The sequence below is a fragment of the Dipodomys spectabilis genome, unplaced genomic scaffold (assembly GCF_019054845.1).
Source record: "Dipodomys spectabilis isolate Male_0828 unplaced genomic scaffold, ASM1905484v1 ptg000467l, whole genome shotgun sequence".
In the NCBI taxonomy this organism is placed as follows: domain Eukaryota; kingdom Metazoa; phylum Chordata; class Mammalia; order Rodentia; family Heteromyidae; genus Dipodomys; species Dipodomys spectabilis.
Window position 1 is genome coordinate 115,058 of NW_024871144.1, and position 10,566 is coordinate 125,623.

The 10,566-nt window shown below is 38.1% G+C and overlaps 1 pseudogene; it reads left to right on the plus strand.

Annotated features, from left to right (window-relative positions):
* Positions 1 to 1,266: 1,266 nt before the first annotated feature.
* On the plus strand, positions 1,267 to 1,767 carry LOC122098243 (annotated as a pseudogene).
* Positions 1,768 to 10,566: the final 8,799 nt, after the last annotated feature.

A 10,566-nucleotide genomic window follows, 5' to 3' on the forward strand; every position in this document is an offset into this window, starting at 1 on the left:
GTCGGCTTTAATGGCTTCAAATTCTTTGTTAGAGCTTTCTTTTAGATCTTTTATGAACTTCTATACTTCCTTAATTTGGTGTTCAGTGTTTATTCTCAAATGACTTAGTTGATTGTTTATGGTTTCCTTTGTTGCCCATTCCCTCTGCCAGGCTCTATTCAGGATTCCATTTGTGGTCTCCCTGAATTCTTTCAGCTGTCTCTTTATGGATTCCATTAATGTCTCTCTTGATCTTTGTGTATTCTCATTCCGCTCTCACAATTGCTGTATTACTCTTTGATTAGCTTCCTCATGTTCATGCAATTCCTGAAGTTCTCTTTGACTGTTCTCAACCTGCTTACACAATACCTGTGTTTCTCTTTTTCTGTTATCCTCCTCCTCATGCAATTGCTGTGTTTCTCTTTGATTGTTGTCAGCCTGCTTATGCAATTCCTGTATTGGTCTTTGACTGTTCTAAATCTGCTCACGCACTTCCTGTACCAATCTTTGAGTAGTTTCTGCACTCTCACGAGATTCCAGTATTAATCTTTGGTTTGCCTCTCTCTCTCCCTATCATGCTCACACTGAGTCCTTTGCAGGTTTTCAATCTTTTCATTCACCATTTTTACCAGTATTGTTTGTACAGATTTTTGGGAACTGTCCTCTGGATTATTCACTAACTATTCTGTCAACTGTTTATCATGAGTGGGAGTCCAGATACCTGGACTTGCCATTTTTCTTCTGTTTTTCTGGCTTTTTCTGCTCATTTTTTATGAAAGTAACACTAATTTTGTGCTAGAACATAATTTTAAGGCAAGCATCAACCAAAGTTTGGTAGTTGCACAGTCAAAAGGCTATAGACGCAATCTAGTTCAACAGATACAATCTATTCAACATCAAACAACTATGGATTAATGGGATAAGAATAGCAAAGAAAAAAATTGGCAAACCAGAAATTATTAGATGTAGGGAGAAATGTGGGGAAAAATAGAATTATAGGGTGGTGGCGAGGTAAGATGAGAGTGAATTTAACCAAGGCTTAATCTCAGAGAGGGAAATGGATTGGACAGAATGATAGGAGAGACATTAAGAAAAAAAAAAACCAGAAAATATAGAAAAACAAAAGTTTAAATTTAAAAAGATAAATACTTGGTTCCCGGCCCGGAAGGCCTGCGAGTCAGAGCTGTGCGTTAACCCGGCTGGATGGAGGCAGAGGCGTTGGCCGCGTCCATGCCAGCCCTAGGCGTCTCCACCGCCGTGTCTTTGGCCCTGGAGATGGCACGGTGGATGGAGGAAGCGATGCGCATGGCCAAAGACGCCCTTGAAAATACTGAAGTCCCTGTTGGCTGTCTTATGGTCTACAACAATGAAATCGTGGGGAAGGGAAGAAATGAAGTGAATCAAACCAAAAATGCTACTCGACATGCAGAAATGGTGGCCATTGATCAAGTCCTAGATTGGTGTCAACGAAATGGCCAGAGTCCTTCTGCTCTGTTTGAACGTACCGTGTTGTATGTCACTGTGGAACCCTGCATTATGTGTGCAGCTGCTCTCGGCCTGATGAAAATCCCGCTGGTCGTCTACGGCTGTCAGAATGAATGATTTGGTGGCTGTGGCTCCGTTCTAAATGTTGCCTCTTCTGACTTACCAAATACGGGAAAACCATTTCAGTGCATCCCTGGATATCGGGCTGAGGAAGCTGTGGAACTGTTAAAGGCCTTCTACAAGCAAGAAAATCCTTATGCACCAAAATCAAAAGTTCGGAAGAAGGAATTTCAGAAATCCTGACTTGTAATTAAAGACGAAAGCCCCATGGTGACCTGGATGGAATCCCCAGCCTGAAAAGCTGCTGGCATGGAGGGAACATATATTATGTGTTGTTTGTTATTCTCCGGGAAGACAAAGAATAACATTTGCACTCTTAAGGGAACAAATTAGTGCTTCTTAAAAGGCTGACAATTGTAAACAACTATTAGCTTCTCCACAGCTGAAAGAACATTTTTATGAAGGGGGGGAAAAACTAAAGTTTGAGGTTTTAGGAATTAGCAAACAGTACATGTCTTTAAGCCACAGCTTCAATCCATTCCAGCTGAGTGCATGCTGGGATTTCAGTGTCCATCCACACCCCATCACCTGCACTCATTTGGAATAGAAAGCCATGGTCACGTGTGTCCTTTACAACTGGCTTTTTGGAGGTGGAGTTGGATTTTCATTCTTTATAGCTGTTGTGGTCTCCCAGTGTATTGGCTGCGTGAGTGTGAGTGTGTTTGTGTGTGTGTTGGCTTTAGGGCTTGAACTCAACATGTTGTTACTCTCTGGCTTTTTTGCTCAAACTTGAGTCACACCTCCAGTCCTAGCTTTATGTTGGTTAATTGCAGATGAGTCTCACGGACTTTTCCCCCCAGCCTGGCTTCAAACTGTGACCCTCAGATCTCAGCATTTTTTAGTCGCTAGGATTACAGGTGTTAGCCACCAGTGCTGGGCAAGTCTGGCTTTTTTCTACATTGTATATTATTTGTATACACTGTATACATGTGATTGTGAAATCTATTGATTTTATTAAATACATAGAAAAATGTTTTTAAACAAGTGCCTAAGGGTCATTTAAAAATTGTACCATGTTGCTATAATAGAATCTTAAGATATTTCTGTTTTTAAGGGGCAAAGCATTAAAGGACAATAACATAAATAAGACAGTTCTTTGGTTCCCTGAACCAAAACAGGGTCTTCTGCCTCAGCAAGATTATATTCTCACAAGGATGGATGAAAAAAATGTAGTTATATACTGGAGGGTGAAGAGTTCCAACAACAGTTGGTCATAGTAATACACATCTGCAACCCCATCACTTGGAAGGCAGAGGGAGTTCAACAAGACACTGTCAAAGCAAAAAGCTACAGCGAAATTAAAAAGGAACAAGGTGAAGAATGCCCACTGGTGTGAATGCCATTTGCAAAATTAAGTAGCATGATACATTTAATCCGAAATCAGCTGTTCCTCATTTGAAAATACAGGTTATAACTGTTAAATTTAATACCTAAAATTTGAAACTGCACAGGAAAGAATATCCACAACAAAACTTTCAGTGTTACTGGGTGCAAGAAGTGTCCTGACGTTTGGCAGAGCTACCCCAGCTGCAGTATACGTCTCTTCCCAGAAGGGGGCGTCAGCGTTCCACCAGAAGCCTAGTGCCAGGCCCCAGAGGACCGCTCCTCAGATGGGTTCATTTCTTCAGTGGATTCATTTCCTTGATACAAAGCATCTGTATTTGTTGCTTCTGCCATTTGAGCGATGTCTCCAACTTGTTTGTTTTGAATTACTTTACAGACTGGAATGAAATTGTGGTGGAAGTATTTTTATATTGCTGAGAATAGCAGCTAATCACAGTTACATGCTTCGAAGTACTTATAATTGCTTGGTTTTGCGTGTGGTGTTTTTAACGGCATTTGAGACATTTTATGAGGAAGGATATGCATGGTTTCAAATCTACAACAATGATGCATGCACCTTCAATTTTACTACTCTAAAATTAGTCTTCTCATTAAATGTTAGTGCCATGAAAAAAAAAGATAAATACTTAAAAATTATGTAAGTTTATAGATGATATTGAGAGAAGAAAAGGATAGGATGAGAAGAAGGGAGGGATAGAAAGGAGACACGAAAAACACAAGACCACAGTAAAACTCCAAGACTACACTATAGCTACCAGCACGACTATGTTTATTGCAGCATTATTTACCATAGCTAAAATAGGGAACCAACCCAGATGTCCCTCAGTAGATAAATGGATAAAGAAAATGTGGTATATATACACAATGGAATTCTATGCCTCCATCAGAAAGAAGGACATTGCCCCATTTGTTCAGAAAGGGAAAGACTTGGAAAAAATTATATTAAGTGAAGTAAGCCAGGCCCAAGGTAAAATAGGTCCCATGGTCTCCCTTATTTGCAACAACTAGTATATGTCTGAGTCAAGCAGAAAAGATCAGATAAATTAACGTTAGGGGAATGAACCCCAAGATAAGTATTCAAAAGTTTTTTTTCCTTTCATGCAATTGTTTCTATCATATTTATAAGATGATTTCTATGTTTCTTTGTATGTCCCTTCCCTATGGTATAACCTGTGCTTTCACTGTATTTGGTATGATTTGTGGAGGGGAAGGGGAAAAAAATCATTTAACTAGGGATACAGGTGGACCCATTGCAACAAAGAGATGTACAAGTCATTATGTCAACAAAAGAACTTTACAACTTTGGTGTGTGGTGGGGGGAAGTTCGGGTAGGAGGATGGTGGAGTATGGCAAGGGATAGAAGGGGAAACAAAGAGGAGGCAACAATTCTTGATAAGAAAGTTATTCATTACCTTGCCCATGTAATTTTAACTCCTCTGTATGCATTCTCACAATTAAAAAAAAAAAACAAGAAAAAATGGAAAAAACAAAAATTTAAATTTAAAAAATGAAACACTTAAAAATTATGTAAGTTTATAGATGATCTTGAGAGAAGAAAAGGATAGGATGAGAGAAAGGGAGGGATAGAAAGGAGATACGAAAAACTGAAAACTAAAAATTCTCAAAATTTGTTACTTGAAAATTATATAGGTATAAAGAGAAAATGCTACTATTGAACAAGTTAAGCCAAGGAGGTGGCGGGGAAGATGGCAGAGGAGAAGCTGGAGGCTAAACAAGCTCTCCCATAGAAAGCAGTTTTAGAGTTCCAGTGAACAGTCCTAAGCCAGAGAATCACACCAAGTGTGCCATCACAGGACAGAGAGTTAGGCCAGCTAAGGAAAATCAAGGCAAATAGAGAGGTCTGAGCTCTTACCAGCAGCCGCCACAGATGCGACACAGTTTTTGCAGCCCCAAGAAGGTGGATAACATGGCAGGAAATCCCAATTACCTCTCAGTCCTATCTCAGCATTAACGGACTTAACTCTCCAATTAAGCGACACAGACTGTCTAATTGGATTAAAAAACAAGATCCTTCTATCTGCTGCCTTCAGGAGTCACATCTCCTGCCCAAAAAAACAAACACATTTTCAATGTTAAAGGCTGGAGCAATATCTACCATGCATACGGCCCCCATAAACAGAAGGGAGTTGCAATCCTAATATCAGATGAATTTGATTTCAAGTTAAAATTCGTGAGAAGAGATAAAGAAGGTCGCTACATACTAATTAACGGATCTCTCCTTCAGGAGAATACAATTCTAAATATCTATTCGCCAAACAATGGAGCACTCAAATTTATCCAAGAAACACTACTTTCCCTCAAATCCCACATAGATCCAAAGACATTAATTGTTGGAGATTTTAACACACCACTCTCCCCACTAGATAGATCAACTTGGCAAAAACTCAACAGAGAAACTGCAGATTTAAACAGCTGCATTGATCAACTAGATTTTACAGACATCTATCGAACATTTCACCCAGCAGCATCAGAATACACGTTTTTCTCAGTAGCACATGGAACATTTTCTAAAATAGACCACATTTTAGGCCACAAAGCAAACTAAATTCAGAAACATTGAAGTTATATCTTGCATTGTCTCAGACCACAAGGGAATAAAATTAGAACTCAACACCAAAAGCCACCAAAGAAAGTCTGGTAACACATGGAGGCTGAACAACACACTGCTGAATCACGAGTGGGTCATTGAGATTAGAAAGGGAATTCAAATGTTCATGCTATTCAACAAAAATGAGCACACATATTACCAGCTCCTCTGGGACACAGCAAAGGCAGTACTCAGAGGCAAGTTTATAGCTCTAAGCTCCTATATCAACAAATACGAGAGTTCTGAAACCAACAATTTAATGACACATCTAAACCTCCTTGAAAAAGAGCAGCAAGATAAGGCCCAATACAATAGACAGAGAGAAATAATTAAAATTAAATCAGAATTAAATGAATTAGAATCCAAAACAACTATAGAAACAATCAACAAAACAAAGAGATGGTTCTTCAAGAAAATTAACAAAATTGACAGACTTTTAGCAAATCTCAGGAGAAAAAGAAGAGATCACACCCAAGTAAATAAACTCAGAGATGAGAATGGAAACATCACCTTAAGAAACAACCAAGATTCAGAACATTATAAGGGAATACTTCTCAAAACTTTATGCTAATAAGTTTGAGAACTTGGCAGAAATGCACCTTATCCTAGCAAATATTGACATGCCAAAACTAAACCAAGATGAGTTAAACCATCTTAACAGGCCCATATCAAGCATTGAAATACAAAGAGCAATGAGAGATCTCCCAGCTAAGAAAGTCCAAGACCAGATGGTTTTACAGCAGAATTTTACAAGGCCTTCAAAGCAGAGCTCACACCAATACTCCTCCAACTCTTCAATGAAATTGAAAGAGAAAGTTCACTACCGAAAACATTCTATGAAGCCATCATAACCCTCATCCCAAAATCAGGCAGGGACTCATCAAAGAAAGAGAACTATAGACCCATTTCTTTGATGAACATTGATGCAAAACTTCTCAACAAAATTTTGGCCAATCTACTTCAACAATTCACCCAAAAAATCATACAACACGATCAAACAGGATTCATTTCAGGGTGCAAACTGGTACAATATATGCAAATCAATTAATATTATTCATCACATCAACAGGAGCAAGAATAAGAACCACATGGTTATTTCAATATATGAAGTAAAACATTCGACAAGATGCAACACCCCTTTATGATGAAGGTTCTGGAAAAATTAGGAATCCATGGAACATTCCTCAATACAATAAAGGCTGTTTATGACAAACCTACAGCCACCATTATAATTAATGGTGAAAAACTAAAGCCATTTCCTCTTAACTCAAGAACAAGACAAGGATGTCCACTCTCTCCACTTCTCTTCAATGTAGTATTAGAATGCCTAGCTACAGCAATAAGACAAGATGCGAACATAAAGGGGATCCAAATAGGGAAAGAAGAAATAAAACTCTCCCTCTTCGCAGATGACATGATCTTGTATTTAAAGAATCCCATATACTCCACTCCTAAATTACTCAAGCTGATTCAAAACGTTGACAAAGTAGCAGGGTATAAAATTAACCCCCCAAAATCAATGGCTTTTTTGTATGCCAACAATGAGAAAAGTGTGGTTGAAATTAGGAAAGGAACTCCATTTATAATAGCACCACAAAAAATAAAATACCTAGGAATTAACTTACCCAAAGAAGTGAAGGACCTCTATGATGAAAACTTAAAAATCTTGAAAAAGGAAATCAACACAGAACTTTGAAAATGGCAAAACCTCCCATGCTCCTGGATTGGAAAGATTAACATCGTGAAAATGGCAATACTTCCCAAGGCTCTCTCCAAATTCAATGTGATATCTATCAAAATTCCAACCTCATTCCTCAAGGCAATAGAAGAGGCAATTCAAAAATTCATATGGAACAATAAAAGACCCTGAATAGCAAAAACGCTCCTCAACAGAAAGAACACTGCTGGAGGAATATCAATACCAAATTTCAAACTCTACTATAAAGCCATAGTAATCAAAACAGCTTGCTACTGGCATAAGAACAGACCTCAGAAACAATGGAATAGAATTGAAAACTCAGAAATGAACCTACAGACCTGTAGCCATCTAATCTTCGAAAAGGGAGCTAAAATAATAGAATGGAAGAAAGACAGCCTCTTCAGTAAATGGTGCTAGTGAAATTGGTTAACTACTTGTAGAAAACTGAAGCTAGATCCTTATATATCACCCTGCACCAGAATCAACTCCAAATGGATCAAAGACCACGGAGTCAAAGCAGACAGCCTGAAAACATTACCGGGTAGAATAGGAGATACCCTAAGTCTCCTTGGCACAGGCCGAAAAATTTTCTTAATAGAGACCCAGAAACACAACAAATCAAAGAAAGGTTGGACAAATGGGATTTCATGAAGTTCCAGAGCATCTGCATGGCAAAGTACATAACTGACAAGATCAATAGAAAGCCCACGGATTGGGAGAAGATCTTCACTAGCCATACAACGGACAAGGGTCTCATATCTAAAATGTACTAGGAACTCAAAAAATTAAATCCCCCAACAACAAATCCTCAAAGAAACAACTGCCCAATAAATAAGTGGGCTAAAGACTTAAAGAGAAACTTCTCTGAAGAAGAAAGAAGGATGGCCAATAGACACATGAAGAAATGCTCAACATCCCTAGCCATAAAAGAAATGCAAATCAAAGCAACTTTGAGATACTACCTCACTCCAGTTAGAATGGCAAAAATCAAGAACTCTAACAACAGATGCTGGAGGGGAAGTGGACAAAAGGGAACCTTACTTCATTGTTGGTGGGAATGTAAACTTGTTCAACCACTTTGGAAAGCAGTATGGAGGTTCCTCAAAAGACTTCACTTAGAGCTCCCCTAAGACCCAGCAATCCCACTTTTGGGCATTTACCCTAATGTTTACAAACAAGACCACACTAAAGCGACCAGCACAACTATGTTTATTGCAGCATTATTTACCATAGCTAAGATGTGGAACCAACCCAGATGCCCTTCAGTAGATGAATGGATCAAGAAAATGTGATATATATACACAATGGAATTCTATGCCTCCATCAGAAAGAATGACATTGCTCCATTTGTTAGGAAATGGAAAAACTTGGAAAAAATTATATTAAGTGAAGTAAGCCAGGCCCAAAGAAACATAGGTCCCGTGGTTTCCCTTATTTGCAATATCTGGTATATGTATGAGTCAAGCGGAAAAAGTCAGATAATGTGATGTTAGGAAAATGAACCCTTAGATAGGTATTTTAATGGTTTTTTTTCTTTCATGCATGTGTTTCTAACTCATTTATAATATTATTTCTTTGTTGCTTTGTATGTCTCTCCCCCACAGTATAATCCCCGTTTTCAATATATTTGATGTCAGTATAACTTGTGGAGGAGATGGGGAAAAACAAGCCGTTTAAGGATTCAGGTGGACCTGTTGCAACAATGAGAAGTACAAATTGTCATGTCAAAAACGAGCTTTACAATGTCGGTGGGGGTGGAAGGGGGAGGCTGGAAAGGGAGGTGAAGGGTAAACAAAGGAGGAGGCTGCAATGTTTGGTAAGAAATGTGTGCATTATCCTGCCCATGTAATTGTAACCCCTCTGTAGTATTTTCACAAATAAAATAAAATAAAATAAATAAAAAATAAAAAAATAAAGAAGAAACAAGAAATCTCTTTTTAAAAATTATTAAAAAAAGAAAATTAAAAGGGAATACTTCTCAAAAATTTATGCTAATAAGTTTGAGAATTTGGCAGAAATGGGGACCTTTTCCTAGCAAATATTGACATGCCAAAATTCAACCAAGATGAGTGAAACCATCCTTAAAGGTCCAGACCAGCATTGAAATAGAAACAGCAATAAGAGACCTCCCAGCTAAGAAAAGTCCAGGACCAGATGGTTTTACAGCAGAATTCTACCAGGCCTTCAAAGCAGAGCTCACACCAATACTCCTCCAATTCTCCAATGAAATTGAAAGAGAAAGTTCACTACCAAACACATTCTATGAAGCCATCATATCCCTCATCCCAAATCCAGGCAGGGACTCATCAAGAAAGAGGACTACAGACTCATTTCTTTGATGAACATTGATGTAAAACTTCTCAACAAAATTTTGGCCAATCCACTTCAACAGTTCATCCAAAAAATCATACACCATGATCAAACAGGATTCATTTCAGGGATGCAAAACTGCTTCAAAATACGCAAATCAATTAACATAATTCATCACATCAATAGGAGCAAGGTTAAGAACCACATGGTTATCTCAATCGATGCAGAAAAAGCATTTGAGAAGATCCAGCACCCCTTTATGATGAAGATTTTGGAAAAATTAGGAATCCATGAACATTCCTTAATACAATAATAATTCCTTAATACAGCATTACACTTAATATTGAAAAACTAAAGCCATTTCCTCTTAACTGAGATACAAGACAAGGACGTCCACTCTCTCCACTTCTCTTCAACCTAGTATTAGAATGCCTAGCTACAGCAACAAGATAAGATGCAAACATAAAAGGGATCCAAACAGCCTAAGAAGAAGTAAAATACTCACTCTTTGCAAATGACATGATCTTGTATTTCAAGAATCCCATAGACTCCACTCCCAAACTACTCAGGCTGATTCAAAATTTGGCAAAGTAGCAGGATATAAAATTAACCCTCAAAAATCAATGGCTTTTCTGAATGCCAAAAATGAGGAAAGTGTGGCTGAATGTAGGAAAGCAACTCCATTTGTAATAGCCCCACAAAACATAAAATACATAGGAATTAACTTAAGCAAAGAAGTGAAGGACCTCTATGATGAAAACTTTAAAAACTTGAAAAAGGATATCAAAACAGAACTTAGAAATTGGCAAAAATTCCCATGCTCCTGGACTGGAATGATCAGCATCGTGAAAATGGCAATACTTCCCAAGTCTATCTACAAATTCGATGAGATACCCATCAAAATTCAAAACTCATTCCTCAAGGAAATAGAAGAGGCAATCCAAAAATTCATATGGAACAATAAAAGATCAAAAATAACAAAAATGATCCTCAACAGAGAGAACACTGCTGGAGGAATATC